Below are 23,659 nucleotides of genomic sequence, written 5' to 3'. Positions count from 1 at the left end.
CAAAAGGTACTGCCATTTATGTTACATATTTTGATACTCACAAACTCACACATCAAATCCTATAGATGAACTGTCTATAAACGTAATTAAGTTTGCACAGAACCTCAGAGCGCGAGACCTACTCGCTCTTGTTCGGTTTTTTTGTCAGTACTAATACAATTTGCAGTTTTTTTTCCAATGGGCTGCCGATGCCATACGCGAAACGACTGAACAACGAAAACCACGGTGGGCGGCCATATTAACATTTAAATAAAGCTACAACTGCTTGGGTCGCGGAGGATCAGCACGCGCCTGATATGACGTATTCATTTGTCGTTGTCGGTCATTGACTTTACCGTCACAATAAGCGCCTGCGGTGCAGCTGAAAAAACATTCGTGCTGTATCTTAGCGTCAGCTGGACGTCGCCTGATAGTTCATATTAAGCCCATTGTATATACTCAGCGGAATTTTCCACATAGTGACTGATCAGCACCTGTGTCGTCACAATACACAAGCCAGCTCCTTCTTACAAATATCTGTGCACAGCCTTTTTCTAAACCGTCCTTCTGATAGGAATGGCGAATTAAATTCGCGAACGGGAAGAATAAAATTGAGATAGTTGGTGCAATATGCAGAGTATCCCGTTTGTCTTGATCACGCCAAGTAACTTCTTGTCCAGATGCAAAATAAAAAAAAAATTACTAAGTGCACTGACGCGGAAAATGTCGTGGGATGGGCACCTAATATCGCGTGGGGCCTACTCTGGCTCTGCGGATTACAGTGAGATATCGTGGAAGTGGGTCTACAATCCCTGACACTCCACTGGAAGCAGGATTGATGGCACGGAGCCTGTGTTCCATGACATCCCGGATATGCTCAGTGAGGTTCAAATCTATCCTCCTGGGTGGCTATCTCAGTCTGTGAGCCTCCTCTGCATGTTCCTGTAACCATTCCCGGGCGACGTGGGAGCGATGTGGTGGCGCGTTATCATCTTGAAACACTGCAGAGCCGTCACGGTGCTGGATGGCCAAAAATTGGTGCAGATGGTTCCCTAACAGCGGGCAATTCAAGGTCACTTGCAGAACAACTGCCGGCCGCGGTGGCCGAGAGGTTCTAGGCGTTTTAGTCTGGAAGCACATGGCCGCTACAGTCGCAGGTTCGAATCCTGTCTCGGGCACGAGTATGTGTGATGTCCTTAGGTTAGATAGGTTTGCGTAGTTCAAAGTCAAGGGGACTGATGACCTCAGATGTTAAGTCCCATAGTGCTTAGAGCCATTTGAACCATTTGCAGAACAACTAGGGGCCCATTCCATACCAGGAAAATGCACCCCCAGAGACCTTAGACCACACCTTTTAGGCAGGCGGGATCCATCCTTTTATGCGGTGTGCGCCACACACGGTGGCTCACATCGGCATGGTGCACTTAAAATCGTGATTCGTCCGACCATGCCACATAACGCTATTGTTCTAGTATCCATTCCTGGTGATTGGCGACAAATGAAAGCTGTTATTCCCGATGACGTTGGGTTTGACAGTGGCACCGTGTGCGGCGGCAGGCTCCCATATGCTATGGAACCCATGCTCCTACCGATTGTCCACCAGCACGTCATGTGTTGAATTGAGCCGTGATTTGTTGCACTTTTGCCTTTCTGTCACTATAGACGATCCGTCTAAGACACGGATGGGCAACCGGCGGCCGAGTTCTGAATCCGGCCCGCGATTGGTTTCAACCCGGCCCGCGGTACAACTTCGTGGGAGTTAACGGGGAGGGGGCGCTCGCATTGTATTTATTTGGTGTTACAGAAACAACACCTCTCTGTGGTATCTTTCACCATAAGTCTTTTTCGTCAAATATTTAAAAAACGCTTGCTAGTAGTGCTTGTGGATATTAACATTGTCAGTTTCAGACAGTCGCACGAGCTACTCTTAATTGCCTGTCGGCTAGAATTGGCAACCTGATTGCCAATTTTTTTTCCTGTCCTTTCTCATATCGACATTAACAAATATTTCTTGCCCGTTGTGGACTTATTAGAACTCTTCAGTTGTTGAAATTGAAGGTAATTTATACTGAATTAGGTGCAACCAGTTGCTCTTATAGAAGTTTAGTTTTCCACGATGCCATTACAAGATGCCTGAGATCTCGTCTTCAGGTGTTCGCATTTATTTACGTGTCGTTCTTTACTAACGGCGTTGTAGACTTTTTCAACGGAAGTTTTTAAGAGAGCTATTGGAAAACTTTTGTAAGTAAAGAAACAACGTTCACGACGCGTAAATAAGTGTAAAATGTTTGAAGATGGGATGAATATAAATTGAAGGTACCCTCAAAAAACGTCTTTTGAGGCATAATTTGTTGGCGTGACGCCATTCACATCAATGCATTACCGAATAAACGTTAACCCCACGGTCGCTATAGTTTTCAGTTTGTGCGCTAGGACCGCTGTTGTCGCGTCGCGTGACAAGGAGTCCCGCGAGATTAAATAAGTATGTCAATCAGGCCAGCGGGCCAACAAAGATTGCCAATGTCTGGTCTAAGATGTTGCCGGCCACGGTCATCGAGGGTGGCTGAACGGTCAGTAGTTCGTCTGGTGTGGACTGTGATATCCTCATTGAACCATTCGCGCCGGCCGCTGTGGCAGAGCGGTTCTAGGCGCTTCAGTGTGGAACCGCTCGACCGCTACGGTCGCAGGTTCGAGTCCTGCCACGGGCATGGATGTGTGTGATGTCCTTAGGTTAGTTAGGTTTAAGTAGTTCTAAGTTCTAGGGGACTGATGACATCAGATGTTAAGTCCCATAGTGCGCAGAGCCTTTGAACCATTTGAACCATTCGCCATGTTCGGTCAGAGAGCTGGCTGGCCTCTGTAATTAGAAAACTGAGTGAAAGGATCAACAACGAACTTCAACTGATGTCATGTGACGTCTGCAACGATCAAATGCAACGAACAATAACGGACAAAATGAAAAAAAAGAGTGGTAACGTGCTTGCCTCCTATGCAGCGGGCCCGGGTTCGATTCCCGGTCTGGTCGGAGATTTTCTCTGATTGTGGACTGCTCATCGTCATTTCATTATCACCGAGGCGCATGTCACCAAATGTAGCGTCACATGGAATAAGACTTACAACCTGGCCGCCGATCTTCCCCGGATGGGGACTCCCGGCCAACAATGCCATGCGATCATTCATTTTTTTATTGTTTAGCTGCCAGTGCGACATTAACGGGCATGATTGCCTTTCTTGTAACTTTGTTCGTTGTGAAAATATGAAGAGCAGTACGTATTTTTTAAATAGCACAGTGAATTTTTAATCGGTAATCCTCTTTCTTTCCTTAAGACCTGTTTAAAACCGAGTAACGGTGTGCTGTTCACGTAAACATAGAGTAGTTTTTAAAAACATAGCACGAAACCGATTTCAATTAGCACACACTGCAGATACCCATGGTAGCATAACTCATCCACTTGCTGGAGATGACAGTAAAGAAATGGAAGAACAAGGAAAATGCACAAATGTCATCTACAGACACAGAAGCAGTATTTATTGTGCGCCAGGGGGTGGGGGGTGGGGGCAGGGGACGGAGTTGGTCATTTTCATGTTATAGATTAGTGACTAAGCGGACAGCATTAGCTGCATAGCTGCAGTCTCATGCTATTTGCAGATGGTGCTGTTGCTTGTGAGGAACTTCTGTCCGGTAAAAACTGCAGTAGTACACGGGCCGATCTCGACAAAATATCAGCTTGAGTCAAATACGGGCAACAAGCTCTTCACAGAGATAAATACATACAGTGTTGTGGGCTTAACGAAACGTAAAAGTGTGCAATATTTACGAATAACTGTGTATATGTGTTCGAAATGCCGTGATTGCAGATCAAACAAATGACAGCTCCAGTGACAGAGTTAAGGGGGAAGAGAGGGTGGCTTGGCCCGTCCTCTGGTCCTGAGGGCCACCCAAATTTCGAGGGCCTCGATATTAGAGGCACGCCAGGATTAGACCATTTTTAATAAAATCCCAAACAAGGTCAAAATATGTTCAGTAAACAAGAGGCATTTCGGAGTCAGTGGCTTCATTTGTATGCAAAATATAAACACAGATATCTACTTATCCATTATCAGGCCATGGCAATTGTTAATGAGTGTGTTCAGAATTTTTAGAATTTTTTAAAAGGTTGCACGAAAGTTAAAAGCTGTTGAATGGTGAACAGTTGTTTTCTAGATTCAATTCTTCTTCATAAAACACTCTGTGTGTAAGCTAATTTACTATATTTGGTTATAAAGAGTTTATTTAATCTCCCAAAAGTTTTATCCTTGCTTATTTATTCATTTTTTTTCAACTGTAGTTTCAAGTTTCCTTTGGTATCCCGCCTCAGTGAATGCTATAAGAGCCAAAACCTGATGTACACAGCCTGTATCTGGTCTGAAACCAGCTTACTGAAGAGGTACAGTGCTCAGTATCTTCTGAGTAATTCTGTTATACAGTACCCTCTCTAACAGTGTATAGATCGTGCTAAGAAGCAATATAGACTGCTAGGTTTCAGGTCTATCGCTTTGTTTACCAGGCTTGAGAATGGTAATAATTTTTGCTGTCTAAGTCAATGTGCCATAATACCAGGTTGTAAAACGTGGCTAAGAAAGTCCGCCAACCATTGTATATTTTCCACAATTTTTTAAAAATTCTGGGCATATATCGCCTTCATCTGGAGCCTTTCCAAGTTTTATGTCATATGTGGCTCTATTCACTTCATCTACTGTAAAGGGAGCTGAATATGTAGTTATTGTTGCTGCTTGTTCCAGTGCATTGAGAGCCCGCTTACTCTGAGTGGTAAGACTGCGATCCTGAGGTACTTTGGACGTTTTTCTACACTCCTGGAAATTGAAATAAGAACACCGTGAATTCATTGTCCCAGGAAGGGGAAACTTTATTGACACATTCCTGGGGTCAGATACATCACATGATCACACTGACAGAACCACAGGCACATAGACACAGGCAACAGAGCATGCACAATGTCGGCACTAGTACAGTGTATATCCACCTTTCGCAGCAATGCAGGCTGCTATCCTCCCATGGAGACGATCGTAGAGATGCTGGATGTAGTCCTGTGGAACGGCTTGCCATGCCATTTCCACCTGGCGCCTCAGTTGGACCAGCGTTCGTGCTGGACGTGCAGACCGCGTCAGACGACGCTTCATCCAGTCCCAAACATGCTCAATGGGGGACAGATCCGGAGATCTTGCTGGCCAGGGTAGTTGACTTACACCTTCTAGAGCACGTTGGGTGGCACGGGATACATGCGGACGTGCATTGTCCTGTTGGAACAGCAAGTTCCCTTGCCGGTCTAGGAATGGTAGAACGATGGGTTCGATGACGGTTTGGATGTACCGTGCACTATTCAGTGTCCCCTCGACGATCACCAGTGGTGTACGGCCAGTGTAGGAGATCGCTCCTCACACCATGATGCCGGGTGTTGGCCCTGTGTGCCTCGGTCGTATGCAGTCCTGATTGTGGCGCTCACCTGCACGGCGCCAAACACGCATACGACCATCATTGGCACCAAGGCAGAAGCGACTCTCATCGCTGAAGACGACACGTCTCCACTCGTCCCTCCATTCACGCCTGTCGCGACACCACTGGAGGCGGGCTGCACGATGTTGGGGCGTGAGCGGAAGACGGCCTAACGGTGTGCGGGACCGTAGCCCAGCTTCATGGAGACGGTTGCGAATGGTCCTCGCCGATACCCCAGGAGCAACAGTGTCCCTAATTTGCTGGGAAGTGGCGGTGCGGTCCCCTACGGCACTGCGTAGGATCCTACGGTCTTGGCGTGCATCCGTGCGTCGCTGCGGTCCGGTCCCAGGTCGACGGGCACGTGCACCTTCCGCCGACCACTGGCGACAACATCGATGTACTGTGGAGACCTCACGCCCCACGTGTTGAGCAATTCGGCGGTACGTCCACCCGGCCTCCCGCATGCCCACTATACGCCCTCGCTCAAAGTCCGTCAACTGCACATACGGTTCACGTCCACGCTTTCGCGGCATGCTACCAGTGTTAAAGACTGCGATGGAGCTCCGTATGCCACGGCAAACTGGCTGACACTGACGGCGGCGGTGCACAAATGCTGCGCAGCTAGCGCCATTCGACGGCCAACACCGCGGTTCCTGGTGAGTCCGCTGTGCCGTGCGTGTGATCATTGCTTGTACAGCCCTCTCGCAGTGTCCGGAGCAAGTATGGTGGGTCTGACACACCGGTGTCAATGTGTTCTTTTTTCCATTTCCAGGAGTGTATATGGCCAGCTATTACGTTTAGCGAGATGGATGAACCAGTGTGGGTGGGTTTGTTTTCCGCTACCAACTTATGTGCCGGCCGGAGTGGCCGAGCGGTTCTGGGCGCTACAGTCTGGAACCGCGCGACCACTACGGTCGTAGGTTCGAATCCTGCCTCGGGCATGGATGTGTGTAATGTCTTTAGGTTAGTTAGGTTTAAGTAGTTCTAAGTTCTAGGGGACTTATGACCACAGCAGTTGAGTCCCATAGTGCTCAGAGCCATTTGAACCAACCAACTTATGTAGCAATGACCATGCCTTCCTACTTGATGCTGCAAAATTCCTTTGCCCAACCGTTTCCACCCATTTTAATCCTATTGCGGTGTCTAAATTGCGTAATGGTTCATCCCCGATTTCACGATCTTCCCTTTCCAGGAACTGTTGATAGAGCTGTTCCGTAGTTTCACTCCACTCCGGAACATATTATTTTCTGCAGCCTCGAGTAATACTTTTGTTAGCAGCACGTACTGCCGCTCTGACAAATCTTTGATAGTTATTACGTATCGGGGGAATCCAGCCGAATGTTTTATCAAGAATGTCTGACAATGTGTTCCAATTTGCTTTTCTAAAGTTCCATATGGGGTTGAGGATATGAAGACACAGACCGTAGTGATAACTACTTCAATAATTACAAGTCTGTGTTGAAAGTGGGGGTAATCCGTCAAAACATTGCGAAAGGGCGGCCGAGAAGAATCTTTATCAGCTGTTGGAAAACACAAATCTGGGCAACCTCCACCCCCCATGCTGCTGACTTGAAGGTTCCACGATCTTTAGCATTAAAAATTACGTGTATGTTTTTTTCATCAGCCCAGTTTAACAGTCGTTCGCCGTTTATATCTGTAGACCTGTATTTCAACTGTGCGTGGTGACTGCTGAAGTCACCGACATAAATAACTGGAAGGGCAACTGACTGAAACATGTGCCGGGGCCCTGGAGTATTTCGTGGCTTATAAATATTATAAACGATTACTACACCAACTTTTGTAATAACCTCATGTATGTTGTCTGCTGAGGAAGTATTTACTGAAGCTGTACCTTCTATGTTGTTTCGTACATATGAGGCTGTACCATAAGAATGGTGAAGAATGGCACCGTGCAGGTTACACCCTGGTATCTTTCCCCTCAGGTTCAGTTATTCTTTCCTGCTAACGCGCGTTTCCGAAATTACGACGACGTCACTATCATTCTCACTAAGGATCTTCTGCAGATATGGGCATTGTTTTACAATTTATGTTAAACACTTGTAGATGTTGTAGAGGGCACTTAGTAGATCAAATTTCACATAGGAACCCGTATCCGGAAACGATTCGTTTCCATGTTACAAGGAAAACGAGATGTACAAATGTCACTCCTATTTACTGCGATATTACAATGGCTGTTCGATATGACGACCACGCAGTGCATCTACGCAGTAAGTTCGCATAAACTCTGTCCAACATGTGTGATGTATGGTTAATCACTTTTTCCGATTGGACAAGGGTCTCATAAACAAGACTCTTCATTTGGCCCCACAAGAAAAAGTCCAAAGGGGTTAAATCTGAGGATCTTGGTGGCTAAGCTTGTGGCCCATCTCGACCGATCTACCTGTCCCCGTGGAAGACGTTCGGATGGATTCCAACGCGACCTACAAAATGTTCTACCGTGCCATCTCGCTGGAACCCCAATAGTGTCGAATGTCCAATGGCACATCTTCTCAAAACTCCGCCAGCACTTACTGCAAGAATATCAACACTTACTGCAAGAATATGAAGTATCTGGCACCAATTAGGCGGGGAGGAAGGATATACGACCCAATCACACGACCATCGCAGATACCTACCCAGACATTGATGCCGAAGGTGCACTGAAATCTTTGTGTAAACGTGGGTTTGCGGTTTCTTGATCCCATATGTGGCTATTTCGAGAGTTCAAAACACCTCCCCTGTCGAAATGCGCTTCATTGGTGAAACTGGGGAAAATCCACACGACGGTGTAAAAACCAAGCACAGAAATTGGCATACGGCACAAAATCCACGGGGAGCATGGCGAGTACCTTCTGAGGTGATAACGGGTGGAGTTGCTGTTCTTGCAGAACACGACAGACAGACGAGTGAGACACATGCAAGTCACGTGCAATGGCTCGAGTACTAGTCGATGGCTTCTCTTCAGCTTAGTGAAGCATTTCCTCTTCCAATATGAAGTGCACCGCCTTGTTGAAGCACCACAGTTTTCTCTATCGCTTGTGAATTTCCCATTTTACCGTCTGGCAACATGGAATAAAATGGAGTCATACGGTTTGGAAAGTACTCGTGATGGAATCGTTGAGCTTCTCTTCCATTACGGCGAGCTTCACCGTAAATTAACAACATAACGGTGTACTCTGCGAACGTGTACTCAGTTATCCTGTTTTTGCAGTACTAGTCACCGAAATGTCAACTGACGCGTCCCCAGGCAGCATGAAAATAAGGCAGATGGAAACAGAGGACATCACGTGACATCACCTCATCGTACCATTCATGAATGTGGGTAGCTTACCATAACAGGTGAGCTGCAAAAGAAACATCTAGCGCGCGGTAGCCTACCGCAACAGGCGAACTGCGCCAGGAACATCTAATGCGCGATTGAGTAGCTCTTATTTTTCTTGCAACATGGAAATGAACTCTTTCTGGACTTGGATTCCTGTGTAAAACTTGATCTACTAAGTCCCCTCTGCAACCTCTTAGAAGTGTGTGACGCTAATTGGAAGCACCCTGTATATGTATTTGACAAATTCAGTCGCGAACTTTCTGAACAGGTTGTCTTCAAAAGGATTATTTAATCTCTACTTCCATTGCGTCCTTGTGATTTGTTTTCTGGTTCAAGAGAGCTTGAAGACTGTTTGACCGCCAATTGTGTTAGTTCATTTAGCGTTACTGACGGTGCACTACGGGGAGACGGACTACCTTTACGCTCTGAAGATTCAGTACTCTGACAAGACAAATCCATCGTATAATTTAACACGTACCTAAAACTTCGCAATTCAAGCAGGTATTTACTTATCGTATCGTAAAAGTATACGTATTATGCCTTAAACAACTTGGTACTAAATAGCAAGAATTACTAGAGAGATTAATTTTGTCTGTGGTGTAACCGCCAGACAATGTTGTGTCACCGCCAGACACCACACTTGCTAGGTGGTAGTTTTAAATCGGCCGCGGTCCATTAGTACATGTCGGACCCGCGTGTCGCCACTGTGTGATCGCAGACCGAGCGCCACCACAAGGCAGGTCTCGAGATACGGACTAGCACTCGCCCCAGTTGTACGGACGACGTAGCTAGCGATGCACACTGACGAAGCCTCGCTCCTTTGCCGAGCAGATAGTTAGAATAGCCTTCAGCTAAGTCAATGGCTACGACCTAGCAAGGCGCCATTAGTAACATTGCATGTATCTAAAGAGTCTCACTTGTATTGTCACAATCTCCAGATGTACCAAAAAGGGTGGATTAAAGTTAAGTATTCCAGAAGCTACGTACTTATCTTTATAGCATTCATTACGTATCCTGTTTCAGACCTCACGCCATCCTGCTGTAACTTAGCGCGTGCCTTTCGGCTTCCTCTCATTGTGTCTAGGCTGTCTTGCCTAGACACAACATCATCCCCGTTGTGTTATTTACTAACTACGCTTCACATTATTTCCTTTTTTTAAAGTTACAGTAAAACCTCATTATACCGTACAAAAATATCATATATAATACTTAAAGCAGCACTTATAAAAACTCAGTGTGTCTAATTTTGTATGAGGGATACAATAATATAAAATAATGTTTTTTGGCCACGAAAATTAAAAGTAATTTTTATTAATTATCTCCTTTCCAAAATCTTCTATAACCGACCGAGATCTTCAGGGGTGTTGGTCTTCGACATCTTCGACATACAAGGAGGAAAGTAAATCAATGTACCGCAGAGAAAGCTTATAAATTTCTTCCGCCTCAGCTCCAAATCGGATCGACGCTTTTATTCTCGCCCTCTCTTGGCGATAAAACGTCCGAAATGAGTCGGTCATTTTGGTGACCATTTCTTTTGCACTTATTGACCAAAGTGGCGTATGCCTCGTTTTACTTCTCTCGATTGCTGTAATCTTTATATTTTACTCGAAAGAAGCAAGAAAAACTGTGGTACACCCCCATGAACCCTGTGAAAAACTCATGAACCGTGTGCCGTAAGTCTACTATCTGCTTTCGCCACCAAACACACTAAAATAACGGTTGGAACCTCAAGCGTAGTGACCCGCAACCTTTCTTAGACAATTACCTCCCTCAACACGACAAAATGGCTCTGAGCATTATGGGACTTAACATCTGAGGTCATCAGTCCCCCAGAACTCAGAACTACTTAAACCTAACTAACCCAAGGACATCACACACATCCATGCCCGAGGCAGGATTCGAACCTGCGACCGTAGCGGTCGCGCGGTTCCAGACTATAGCGCCTAGAACCGCTCGGCCACACCGGCCGGCCTCAACACGACACCCGCCGCCGCTGCTCCCCCCCCCCCCCACCCCCCCACCATCACCCGCTTTAGCTGAAAATGATGAAAGATGAATGACATTTAATTTTTGTGGGTGTTTTATTAAGCCAAGAACCAACAAGCCAACGAGAGAATTGGTACTGCTTGTGTCTAACAGTCTCTTTTGTATTTGAGTTTTCAGTCAGTGCACATAATAAATCATGCTCCAAACCCATTCAGCTCACTGTTTTATTTTCATTGCTATCATACTGAAAAAGTCTACTTTCACGCTTACGGCGATTCCCGCTGCATTGTGAGTGCAAGTTACAACTCCCACACAGGTGAGAAAGCTCACTACCCATAGTGAGAGTAGACATTTGTTACAAAGTATGATTCCCTTGCATTATTAATCTGCCGAGCGGAACTTGCTTCACCTGCGACCTGCATCCCCATTTAAAATTATTTAAAATTAATCATTAATCATTTAAAATCAACCAAGTTAAAATGTGTGCACTATATTCATTGTTTGAATACCACTTGATTGCAGGACTCCTTACTTTTGAACTGGCAGAAATTCGAGGACTTACGGAAGGCTCTTAATGCTTAATGTCTGATCTCTCTAATAATAACAATAATAATAGTAATAATCATTCACATCTAACTAAATTATTTAACAATTACTTTGCAGACCCATACACATTCCCTGATACACTTACACAAGGAATAACTTATCTGAAACCTAAAGATCAAGCAGACACAGCAAACCCAGCAAAATATCGCCCCATAACATGCCTACCAACAATATACAAAATATTAACTTCAGTCATTACACAGAAATTAATGACACATACAACACAGAACAAAATTATAAATGAAGAACAAAAAGGCTGTTGCAAAGGAGCACGAGGATGTAAAGAGCAACTGATAATAGATGCAGAGGTGACATATCAAACTAAAACTAAACAAAGGTCGCTACACTATGCATACATTGATTACCAAAAAGCTTTTGATAGTGTACCCCACTCATGGTTACTACAAATATTGGAAATATACCAAGTAGATCCTAAATTGATACAGTTCCTAAACATAGTAATGAAAAATTGGAAAACCACACTTAATATCCAAACAAATTCAAATAATATCACATCACAGCCAATACAGGTTAAGCGTGGAATATACCAAGGAGACTCATTAAGTCCTTTCTGGTTCTGTCTTGCTCTGAACCCACTATCCAACATGCTAAATAATACAAATTATTTATATAATATTACTGGAACATACCCACACAATATCACACATTTGCTATACATGGATGATCTAAAACTACTGGCAGCAACCAATCAACAACTCAACCAATTACTAAAGATAACAGAAGTATTCAGCAGTGATATAAATATGCCTTTTGGAACAGACAAATGTAAGAAAAATAGCATAGTCAAGGGAAAACACACTAAACAAGAAGATTACATATTGGAAAACCACAGTGACTCCATAGAAGCGATGGAAGAAACAGATACCTATAAATATCTAGGATACAGACAAAAAATAGGAATAGATAATACAAATATTAAAGAAGAACTAAAAGAAAAATATAGACAAAGACTAACAAAAATACTGAAAACAGAATTGACAGCAAGAAACAAGACAAAAGCTATAAATACTTATCCTATACCAATATTGACCTACTCATTTGGAGTAGTGAAATGGAGTAACACAGACCTAGAAGCACTCAATACACTTATATGATCACAATGCCACAAATACAGAATACATCACATACATTCAGCAACTGAAAGATTCACATTTACCAGAAAGGAAGGATGAAGGGGATTTATCGACATAAAGAACCTACATTATGGACAGGTAGACAATTTAAGACAATTCTTTCTAGAACGAGCAGAAACTAGCAAAATACATAAAGCAATCACTCATATAAATACATCGGCTACACCACTGCAATTTCATAACCACTTCTACAACCCTTTAGATCACATAACATCAACAGATACGAAGAAAGTAAATTGGAAAAAGAAAAGACTACATGGCAAGAACCCGTATCATCTAACACAGCCACACATCGATCAAGACGCATCCAACACATGGCTAAGAAAAAGCAATATATACAGTGAGATGGAAGGATTCATGATTGCAATACAGGATCAAACAATAAACACCAGATATTACAGCAAGCATATTATTAAAGATCCCAATCCCACAACAGATAAATGCAGACTTTGCAAACAACAAATAGAAACAGTAGATCACATCACAGGCGGATGTACAATGCTAGCAAATACAGAATACCCCAGAAGACATGACGATGTAGCAAAAATAATACATCAACAACTTGCCATACAACATAAACTAATAAAACAACATGTTCCCACATACAAGTATGCACCACAAAATGTGCTGGAGAATGATGAATACAAATTATACTGGAACAGAATCATTATAACAGATAAAACAACACCACATAACAAACCTGACATCATACTCACCAATAAAAAGAAGAAATCAACACAACTAATCGAAATATCCATACCCAATACAACAAATATACAGAAGAAAACAGGAGAAAAAATTGAAAAATACATCCAACTAGCTGAGGAAGTCAAGGACATGTGGCATCAGGATAAAGTTGACATTATACCAATTATACTATCAACTAGAGGAGTCATACCACACAATATCCACCAGTACATCAACGCAATACAGCTACATCCAAACTTATATCTACAACTCCAGAAATCTGTAGTTATTGATAATGTTCAATTACCCGAAAGTTCCTAAATGCAATGTAACATATACCGTACAGTTAAAAGGAAGTCACGCTTGATCAAGGTCCGCATCACTTTCCATTTTTAACCAGACCTAAGGTCTGAGAAAGGAAAGAAGATAATAATAATAATAATCAAGGCAAAATTAGCAAATATAATTCATGAAACTCTAACAAAGACGATATCTAAAGTAAAATTTGTGGGAGAACCATCTCAGACATCTGAAGTTAAAACTGTTGTTGGACAAGGGGATGATTTATCACCACTACTGTATAACTGCACTCTAGAAAACATTGTAAGGATCTGGGATTTGGAGCTAAAGAATCACAAAACTGAACCAATAATTCTAGGAAGAAAAAAAAATGGAGTTAAGGTAAACTACCTGGCTTTTGCAGACGATTTTGCAATACTTTCAAAAAATATGACAAACGCAGGTATTTAGATAATTCTTCTGGAAGAAACAGCAAATAGAACTGGTCTCAAAATGTCAGCGAAAAAATAGATGACAAATATAAAAATGCACACAAATTCATAGAAACACAGATAGGTAAAATACAGCGAGTAAGTAAATTCGAATGTCTTGGAGAAACTATACAACAGAATGCAGTAGATCTAAGTTAACAAAATGGAGAGAGCATACAGTTTGACAAAGAATATTTACAACGAAAAATGCATATCTAGAAACACAAAACTAAAATACCATATCGCGGTGTTACGACCAGAATGTTTATACGGACGTGAATGCTTAACAATGAACTATAAGCTGGAGAGAATAAAGGTTCTTGAAACAATGATAGTTAGAAAAAAAGGGTGAATTACAAACTAAAGATGGCTGTCAAATGAAAAGTAACGAGGAAATGTACAAAAATGGAAAGGAAATATCACAAGGCTAAAAGATTATTATTTGTTGGACACCTCTACTGAATGAATGAGGACTGGCTTACGAAACAAATATTCCTGTATTTCTGGAAGAAGAAATCGACAAGAGCATGGCGTACAGTAGTAAGGAAAGATCTAGAAAGAATCAGAAATAAGAGACAGAATTCTTTTCAAGAATAAAGCATTACATTTAGAAGGCTTTCAGTGCCGAAGAAACAAGAAATCTGGAACAACATGGACCGAAGAAAGGAGAAGACAACATTGGGAGATGATGAAGGAGTACTGGAAAAATAGGAAAGTACAAGGAAAGAAGAGGAATTGAAGTTGTTACGTGGTCCCAGTTGGTGAATACAAAAAATAAAAAAATAATAGTATAATAACAACACTATGTTTAGCACTATAGAAGCCCTTATGTAGCTACTGTTGTGTCGTGCTGTCAGTTAATTTATCTGTTTCTAAGTGTGAAATGAAGAGAATTCTGGTCTATTGCAAGAACTCTCTACCAATTGGAGAAGACATTTTCATGAGATACGCAGCGTTTGTTACGTATATGTCTCACTTTTACCATCATCGATGTGTGGTTGTTGTGGTCTTCTGTCCAGAGACTGGTTTGATGCAGCTCTCCATGCTACTCTATCCTGTGCAAGCTTCTTCATCTCCAACTACCTACTGCAACCAACATCATTCTGAATCTGCTTAGTGTAATAATCTCTTGGTCTCCCTCTACAATTTTTACCCTCCACGCTGCCCTGCAGTAATAAATTGGTGACCCCGTGATGCCTCAGAACATGTCCTATCAACCGATCCCTTCTTCTGGTCAAGTTGTGCCACAAATTTCTCTTCTCCCCAATTCTATTCAGTACCTCCTCATTAGCTACGAGATCTACCCGTCTAATCTTTAGCATTCTTCTGTAACACAACATTCTATTCTCTTCTTGTCTAAATTATTTATCGTTTCACTTCCATATAGGGCTACACTCCATACAATTACTTTCAGAAAAGTCTTCCTGACTCTAGATGTTAACAAATTTCTCTTGTTCAGAAACGTTTTCCTTGCCATTGAAAATCTACATTTTATATTCTCTCTACTTCGACCATCATCAGTTATTTTGCTCCCCAAAAAGCAAAACTCATCTACTACTTTAATTTGTCTCATTTCCTAATCTGTTTCCCACAGCACCAGCTCATTTAATTCGACTACATTCCATTATCCTCGTTTTGCTTTTGTTGATATTCATCTTATATCCTCCATTCAAGGTACTGTCCATTCTGTTCAACTGCTCTTCCAGGTCCTTTGCTGTCTCTGACAGAAATTCAATGCCATCAGTAAACGTCAAAGTTTTTATTTCTGTAACCCTTGGATTTTAATTCCTACTCCAAATTTTTCTTTCGTTTCCTTCACTGTTTGCTCAATATACAGATTGAATAGCATTGTGGATAGGCTACAACCCTGTCTCACTCTCTTTCCAACCACTGCTACTCTTTCATGCCCCTCGACTCGTATAACTGCCATCTGGTTTCTGTTCAAATTGTAAATAGCCTTTCGCTCCCTATATTTCATCCCTGCCACCTTCAGAATTTGAAAGGAAATATTCTAGTCAACATTGTCAAAAGCTTTCTCTAAGTCTACAAATGCCGGTCGGGGTGTCCGAGTGGTTCTAGGCGCTACAGTCTGGAACCGAGCTACCGCTGCGGTCGCAGGTTCGAATCCTGCCTCGGGCATGGATGTGTGTGATGTCCTTAGGTTAGTTAGGTTCAAGTAGTTCTTTGTTAAATGGGACTGATGACCTCAGAAGTACAGTCCCATAGTGCTCAGAGCCAAGTCTACCAACGCTTGAAACGTAGGTTCGCTTTTCGTTAATCGAACAGGGTTTTAAATTGTAAGACATTTACAGGGGCAGATGTGGACTCTGACCACAATCTATTGGTTATGAACTGTAGATTAAAACTGAAGAAACTGCAAAAAGGTGGTAATTTAAGGAGACGGGATTTGGATAAACTGACTAAACTAAAGGTTGTACAGAGTTTCTGGGAGAGTGTAAGGGAACAATTGTCAGGAATGGGGAAAAGAAATACAGTAGAAGAAGAATGGGTAGCTCTGAGGGATGAAGTAGTGAAGGCAACAGAGGATCAAGTAGGTAAGAAGACGAGGGCTAGTAGAAACCAGAAGAAATACTGAATTTAATTGATGAAAGGAGAAAATATAAAAATGCAGTAAATGAAGCAGGCAAAAAGGAATACAAACGTCTCAAAAATGAGATCGACAGGAAGTGCAAAATGGCTAAGCAGTGATGGCTAGAGGACAAATGTAAGGATGTAGAGGCTTATCTCACTAGGGGTAAGATAGATACTGCCTACAGGAAAATTAAAGAGACCTTTGGAGAAAAGAGAGCCACTTGTATGAACATCAAGAGCTCAGATGGAAACCCAGTTCTAAGCAAAGAAGGGAAAGCAGAAAGGTGGAAGAAGGATATAGAGGGTATATACAAGGGCGATGTACTTAAGAACAATATTATGGAAGTGGAAGAGGACGTAGATGAGGATGAAATGGGAGATATGATACTGCGTGAAGAGTTTGACAGAGCACTGAAAGACCTGAGTCGAAACAAGGCCCCGGGAGTAGACAACATTCCATTAGAACTACTGACAGCCTTGGGAGAGCCAGTCCTGACAAAACTCTACCATCTGGTGAGCAAGATGTATGAGACAGGCGAAATACCCTCAGACTTCAAGAAGACTATAATAATTCCAATCCCAAAGAAAGCAGGTGTTTACAGATGTGAAAATTACCGAACTATCAGTTTAATAGGCCATGGCTGCAAAATACTAACGAGATTTCTTTACATACGAATGGAAAAACTGGTAGAAGCCGATCTCGGGGAAGATCAGTTTGAATTCCGTAGAAATGTTGGAACACGTGAGGCAGTACTGACCTAGGACTTACCTTAGAAGAAAGATTAAGGAAAGGCCAACCTACGTTTCTAGCATTTGTAGACTTAGAGAAAGCTTTTGACAATGTTGACTGGATACTCTCTTTCAAATTCTAAAGGTGGCAGTGGTAAAATACAGGGAGTGAAAGGCTATTTACAATTTGTACAGAAACCAGATGGCAGTTATAAGAGTCGAGGGGCATGAAAGGGAAGCAGTGGTTGGGAAGGGAGTGAGACAGGGTTGTAGCCTGTCCCCGATGTTATTCAATCTGTATATTGAGCAAGCAGTAAAGGAAACAAAAGAAAAATTCGGAGTAGGTATTAAAATCCATGGAGAAGAAATAAAAACTTTGAGGTTCGCCGATGACATTGCAATTCTGTCAGAGACCGCAAAGCACTTGGAAGAGCAGTTGCACGGAATAGACAGTGTCTTGAAAGGAGCATATAAGATGAACATCAACAAAAGCAAAACGAGGGTAATGGAATTTAGTCGAATTAAGTCGGGTGAAGTTGAGGGAATTAGATTAGGAAATGAGACACTTAAAGTAGTAAAGGAGGTTTGCTATTTGGGGAGCAAAATAACTGATGATGGTCAATTGCAAGGAAAGCGTTTCTGAAGAAGAGAAATTTGTTAACATCGAGTATACCAGGTGTACCGGTATGAAATGAGCGTTAAGATACAAATGTGTCGATAGGGCACATTTGTTGTGAAGGAGCCTTAATTTTTTTTGATTGGTTGGTATGACATCTGTCAAAGATATTTAGTATACATCAAGTCATGGAACAAACAACATCATATGTTTTCATCATGTTAACAATGTCGAATTTTGTACCAGAAAGTGATGATTTGTGGAAAGCATTAATTTTTTGTTATCATTTGAAAAAAAGTGCTGTAGAGTCGCATCGAATGCTTGTTGCGGCATATGGTGATCATGCTGTATCAGAAGCAACATGCAAAAGATGGTTTCAACGGTTCAGAAATAATGATTTTGATGTAAGAAATGAAGAACGTGGAAGACCACCAAAAAAGTTCGAAGACACTGAATTGCAAGCGATATTGGATGAAGATGATACTTTGAGTCAGAAGCAAATGGCAGCAATGCTAAATGTTGTACAACAAACAATTTCTGACCGTTTGAATGCTATGGACAAGATCCAAAAGTGTGGAAAATGGGTGCCACATGAATTGAATGAAATACATATGGAAAACCGAAAAACCATTTGTCAAATTTTGCTTCAGAGACATGAAAGAAAATCAATTTTCATCGAATTGTTACTGGCGATGAAAAATTGGTTTATTTTAAGACTCCTAAACTGGAAAAATCATGGGTTAATCCGGGACAACCATCAACATCGACTGCAAAACCAAATCGATTCGGCAAGAAGACAACGCTCTGTGTTTGGTGGGATCAGAAAGGTGTGGTGTACCATGAGCTTCTAAAACCCAGTGAAACTGTGAATACTAATCGCTACAGACAACAAATGATCAATTTGAACTATGCATTGATCGAAAAACAGAATGGGCCAGAAGACATGGCAAAGTAATTTTTTTACACGACACTGCACCTGCACACAAAGCAAAACTGGTTCAGGATACAATCAAAACACTTGGCTGGGAGCTGCTACGCTACACGCCGTGTTCACCAGACTTGGTCCCTTCGGACTACCATTTGTTATCATCAATGGGACACGCATTGGCTGAGGGACACTTCGATTCCTACGAAGAAGTCGAAAATTGGGTGTCTGATTGGTTTGCTTCAGAAGACGAACATTTCTATTGGCGTGGTGTCCACAAATTACCAGAAAGGTGATCAAAATGCATAGAAAACAATGGTCAGTACTTTGAATAAGATGTTTTTACTTTTCAATTCAAAATTAGTGTTTCATTTTCACAAAAAAACGCTCATTCCAGTCCGGTACACCTGGTAGATTTAAGTGTCTGGAAGTCGTTTCTGAAAGTATTTGTATGGAGTATAGTCATGTATGCAAGTGAAACATGGACGATAAATAGTTTGGACAATAAGGGAATAGAAGATTTTGAAATGTGGTGTTACAGAAGAATGCTGAAGATTAGATGGGTAAATCACATAACTGATGAGGAGGTATTGCATAGAATTGGGGAGAAGAGAAATTTGTGGCACAACTTGACTAGAAGAAGAGATCGGTTGATAGGACATGTTCTGAGGCATCAAGGGATTACAAATTTAGCATTGGAGGGGAGCGTGGAGGGTAAAAATCGTAGAGGGAGACCAAGAGATGAATACACTAAGCAGATTCAGAAGGATGTAGGTTGCAGTAAGTACTGGGAGATGAAGAACCTTGCACAGTGTAGAGTAGCATTGAGAGCTGCATCAAACCAGTCTCAGGACTGAAGACCACAACAACAACAACATCTTGTAAGATAAGTCGTAGGGTCAGTATTGCCTCACATTTTCCAACATTTCTCTGGAATCCAAACTGATCTTCCCCGAGGTCGGCTTCTACCAGTTTATCCATTAATTTGTAAAGAATTCGTGTTAGTATTTTGCAGCAGTAACTTATTAAACTCATAGTTCGATAATTTTCACACCTGTGATTGGAATTAGTGTATTCTTTTGTATTCTTCTTGAAGTCTGAAGGTATTTCGCCTGTCTCATACATCTTGCTCACCAGATGGAACAGTTTTGTCATGGCTGGCTCTCCCAATGTTATCAATAGCTCTAACGGAATGTTGTCTACTCCCGGGGCTTTGTTTCGACTTAGGTCTTTCAGTGCTCTGTCAAACTCTTCGCGCAATATCATATCTCCCATTTCGTCTACATCTACGTCTTCTTCCATTATATTGCCCTCAAGTACATCGCCCTTTTATAAACCCTCTATTTATTCCTTCCACCCTTCTGCTTTCCCTTCTTCGCTATGCATTGCTTTTCCATCTGAGCTCTTGATATTGATACATATGGTTCTCTTTTCTCCAAAGGTCTCTTTAATTTTCCTGTCGGCAGTATCTATCTTACCCCTAGTGATATATGGCTCTACATCCTTACATTTGCGTTCTAGCCGTCCCCGCTTAGCCATTTTGCACTTCCTGTCGATCTCATTTTTGAGACGTTTGTATTCCTTTTTGCCTGCTTGATTTATTGCATTTTTATATTTTCTCCTTTCATCAATTAAATTCAGTGTTTCTTCTGTTACCCAAGGATTTCTACTAGCCCTCGTCTTTTTACCTACTTGATCCTCTGCTGCCTTCACTATTTAATCTCTCAAAGCTACCCGTTCTGCTTCTACTCTTTTCTTTCCCCTGTTCTTGTCAATCGTTCCACAATGCTCTCTCTGAAACTCTCTACAATCTCAGATTCTTTCAGTTTATCCGGGTCCCATCTCCTTAAATTCACAACTATTTGCAGTTTCTTCAGTTTTAATATACAGCTTATAACCAACAAATTGAGGTCAGAGACCACATCTGCCTCTGGAAATGTCTTACAATTTAAAACCTGGTTCCTAAATCTCTGTCTTACCATTATGTAATCTATCTGAAACCTTCCAGTGGCTCCAGGACTCTTCCACGTATGTAATCTTCTTTCACGTTTCTTAAACCAAGCATTAGCTATGATTAAGTTATGCTCTGTGCAAAATTCTGTCAGGCGGTTTCCTCCTTCATTTCTTACCCCCATTCCATATTCACCTACTGCTTTCCTTCTCTTCCTTTTCCAGCTATCGAATTCTAGTCCCCCATCACTATTAAATTTTCGTCTCCCTTCAGTACCTGAATAATTTCTTTTATCTCATTGTATATTTCTTCAATCTCTTCGTCATCTGCGGAGCTTGTTGGCATATAAACTTGTACTACTGTGGTAGGCGTGGGCTTCTTGTCTATCTCGGCGTTCCTATTTTTTTATTCATTATCACACCCACTCCTGCATTATCTCCACTTGATTTTGTAGTTATAACCCTGTATTCACCTGACCAAAACTATTGTTCCTCCTGCCACCGAACTTCACTAATTCCCAGTATGTCTAACTTTAACCTATCCATTTGCCTTTTTAAATTTTCTAACCTACCTGCCCAATTAAGGGGTCTGACATTCCAGGCTCCGATCCGTAGAACGTGTTTTCTTTCTCCTGATAACGACATCCTCGTGAGTAGTCCCCGCCCAGAGATCCGAATATTTTACCCCCAGTATATTTCACCCAAGAGGAAGCCATCATCATTTAACCATACAGTAAAGCTGAATGCCCTCGGGAAAAGTTACGGCTGTTAAACGTTACCTGCCGGCCTTTGTGGCCGAGCGGTTCTAGGCGCTTCAGTCTGGAACCGCGCAACCGCTACGGTCGCAGGTTCGAATACTGGCTCGGGCATGGATGTGTGTGGTGTCCTTAGGTTAGTTAGTTTTAAGTAGTTCTAAGTTCTTGGGGAGTGATGACGTCAGATGTTGAGTCCCATAGTGCTCAGAGCCGTTTGAATCATTTTGTAGTTACCCCTTGCTTTCAGCCGTTCGCATCTCCATCACAGCAAGGCCTTTTTGCTTGATGTTACAAGGCCAGATCAGTCAATCATCCAGACTCTTGCCCATTCAACTACTGAAAAGACTGCTGCCCGTTTTCAGGAACCATACGTTTCTCTGGCCTCTCAACAGATATCCTCCGTTGTGGTTGCACCTGCGGCATGGCTGTCTGTATCGCTGAGGCACGCAAGCCTCCCCACCAACGGCAAGTTCCGTGGTTCATGGGGGGAGGGGGGGTATGTACGGTACAAAGCACAAAGTGAGTATTGGGTGCACCATGTGAGGTACCTATAACCTCCACTGCATAGTATCACACATTAAAGCTAGCAGCTGAGGAAAAACTAATTAATGATGACTTATATAATATTAGTACTTTCAACATTGCAGCCCAGTCAGCAATCTTGATAATCTAATATATAAGAAACTATCAGCCTCGACTCTGGTAATGAAGCCAATGTGACTACGCCTGTTCAGGCTGTATTAGTTTTATTTCTAGACCATGCCCTCGTTGACATATTATAGAATCAAGTTTATATTCTGAAGAAGGCTCAATTACTTGGGCTGAAACCTAGGTAGAGGTTGGTTTCATTACCGCAATCGAGGCTGATAGTTACTTATGTATTAACTTGTATAATAAATATTAGAGTGTAGCAAAATTTCCGTACTGGTAATGATCTTTTAAAAACGAATATGACTGAAACACAATCAAACGTTTTTGGTTTTTACCCCTCAGAATATTGCATTGTACCCCTCGAATGGTAATTACCCACAAGGTAGAAACCACTGCTGCAGCGTCGCCGGGAGTAGACTGTCAGCGGAGCTACGCTTGAGCGATAAGACTGACAGTCATCTACATGCACAGACTTCTCGGCACTCTTGCATGTACGCAAAGCTCCAGTGCACCACTCTTTTTCGACTTTGTAAGACTTCATCTTCTTCTTGCAAGACCGTAAAACTTCCGTCTACACGCAGCGTATTATTTGCAAATCTGGCATGATCACGCAAGACTGATGAGAAAATATGGAACAACATGGACAGAAGAAAGGAGAAGGCAACATGGGGAGAAGATGGAGTACTGCAAAGATAGGAAACTACAAGGAAAGAAGAGGAATTGAAGTTGTTACGTGATCCTAGTTGGTGAACACGAAAATAAAAGTTAACGTTTCTAGCATTTGTAGATTTAGAGAAAGCTTTTGACAGTGTTGACTGGAATACTCTCTTTCAAATTCTGAAGGTGGCAGGGGTAAAATACAGGGAGCGAAAGGCTATTTACATTTTGTACAGAAACCAGATGGCAGTTATAAGAGTCAAGGGGCATGAAAGGGAAGCAGTGGTTGGGAAGGGAGTGAGACAGGGTTGTAGCCTGTCCCCGATGTTATTCAATCTGTATATTGAGCAAGCAGTAAAGGAAACAAAAGAAAAATTCGGAGTAGGTATTAAAATCAATGGAGAAGAAATAAAAACTTTGAGGTTCGCCGATGACATTGTAATTCTGTCAGAGACAGCAAAGGACTTGGAAGAGCAGTTGAACGGAATGGACAGTGTCTTGAATGGAGGGTATAAGACGAACATCAACAAAAGCAAAACGAGGATAATGGAACGTAGTCGAATTAAATCGGGTGATGCTGCGGGCATTAGATTAGGAAATGAGACGCTTAAAGTAGTAAAGGAGTTTTGCTATTTGGGGAGCTGATGGTTGAATAGAGAGGATGTAAAATGTAGACTGTCAATGGCAAGGAAAGTGTTTATGAAGAAGAGAAATTTGTTAACATCGAGTATAGATTGAAGTGTTAGGAAGTCTTTTCTGAAAGTATTTGTATGGAGTGTAGCCATG

The sequence above is a fragment of the Schistocerca americana genome, chromosome X (genome assembly GCF_021461395.2).
Source record: "Schistocerca americana isolate TAMUIC-IGC-003095 chromosome X, iqSchAmer2.1, whole genome shotgun sequence".
NCBI lineage: Eukaryota > Metazoa > Arthropoda > Insecta > Orthoptera > Acrididae > Schistocerca > Schistocerca americana.
Note: the sequence above shows the minus strand (reverse complement) of the source record.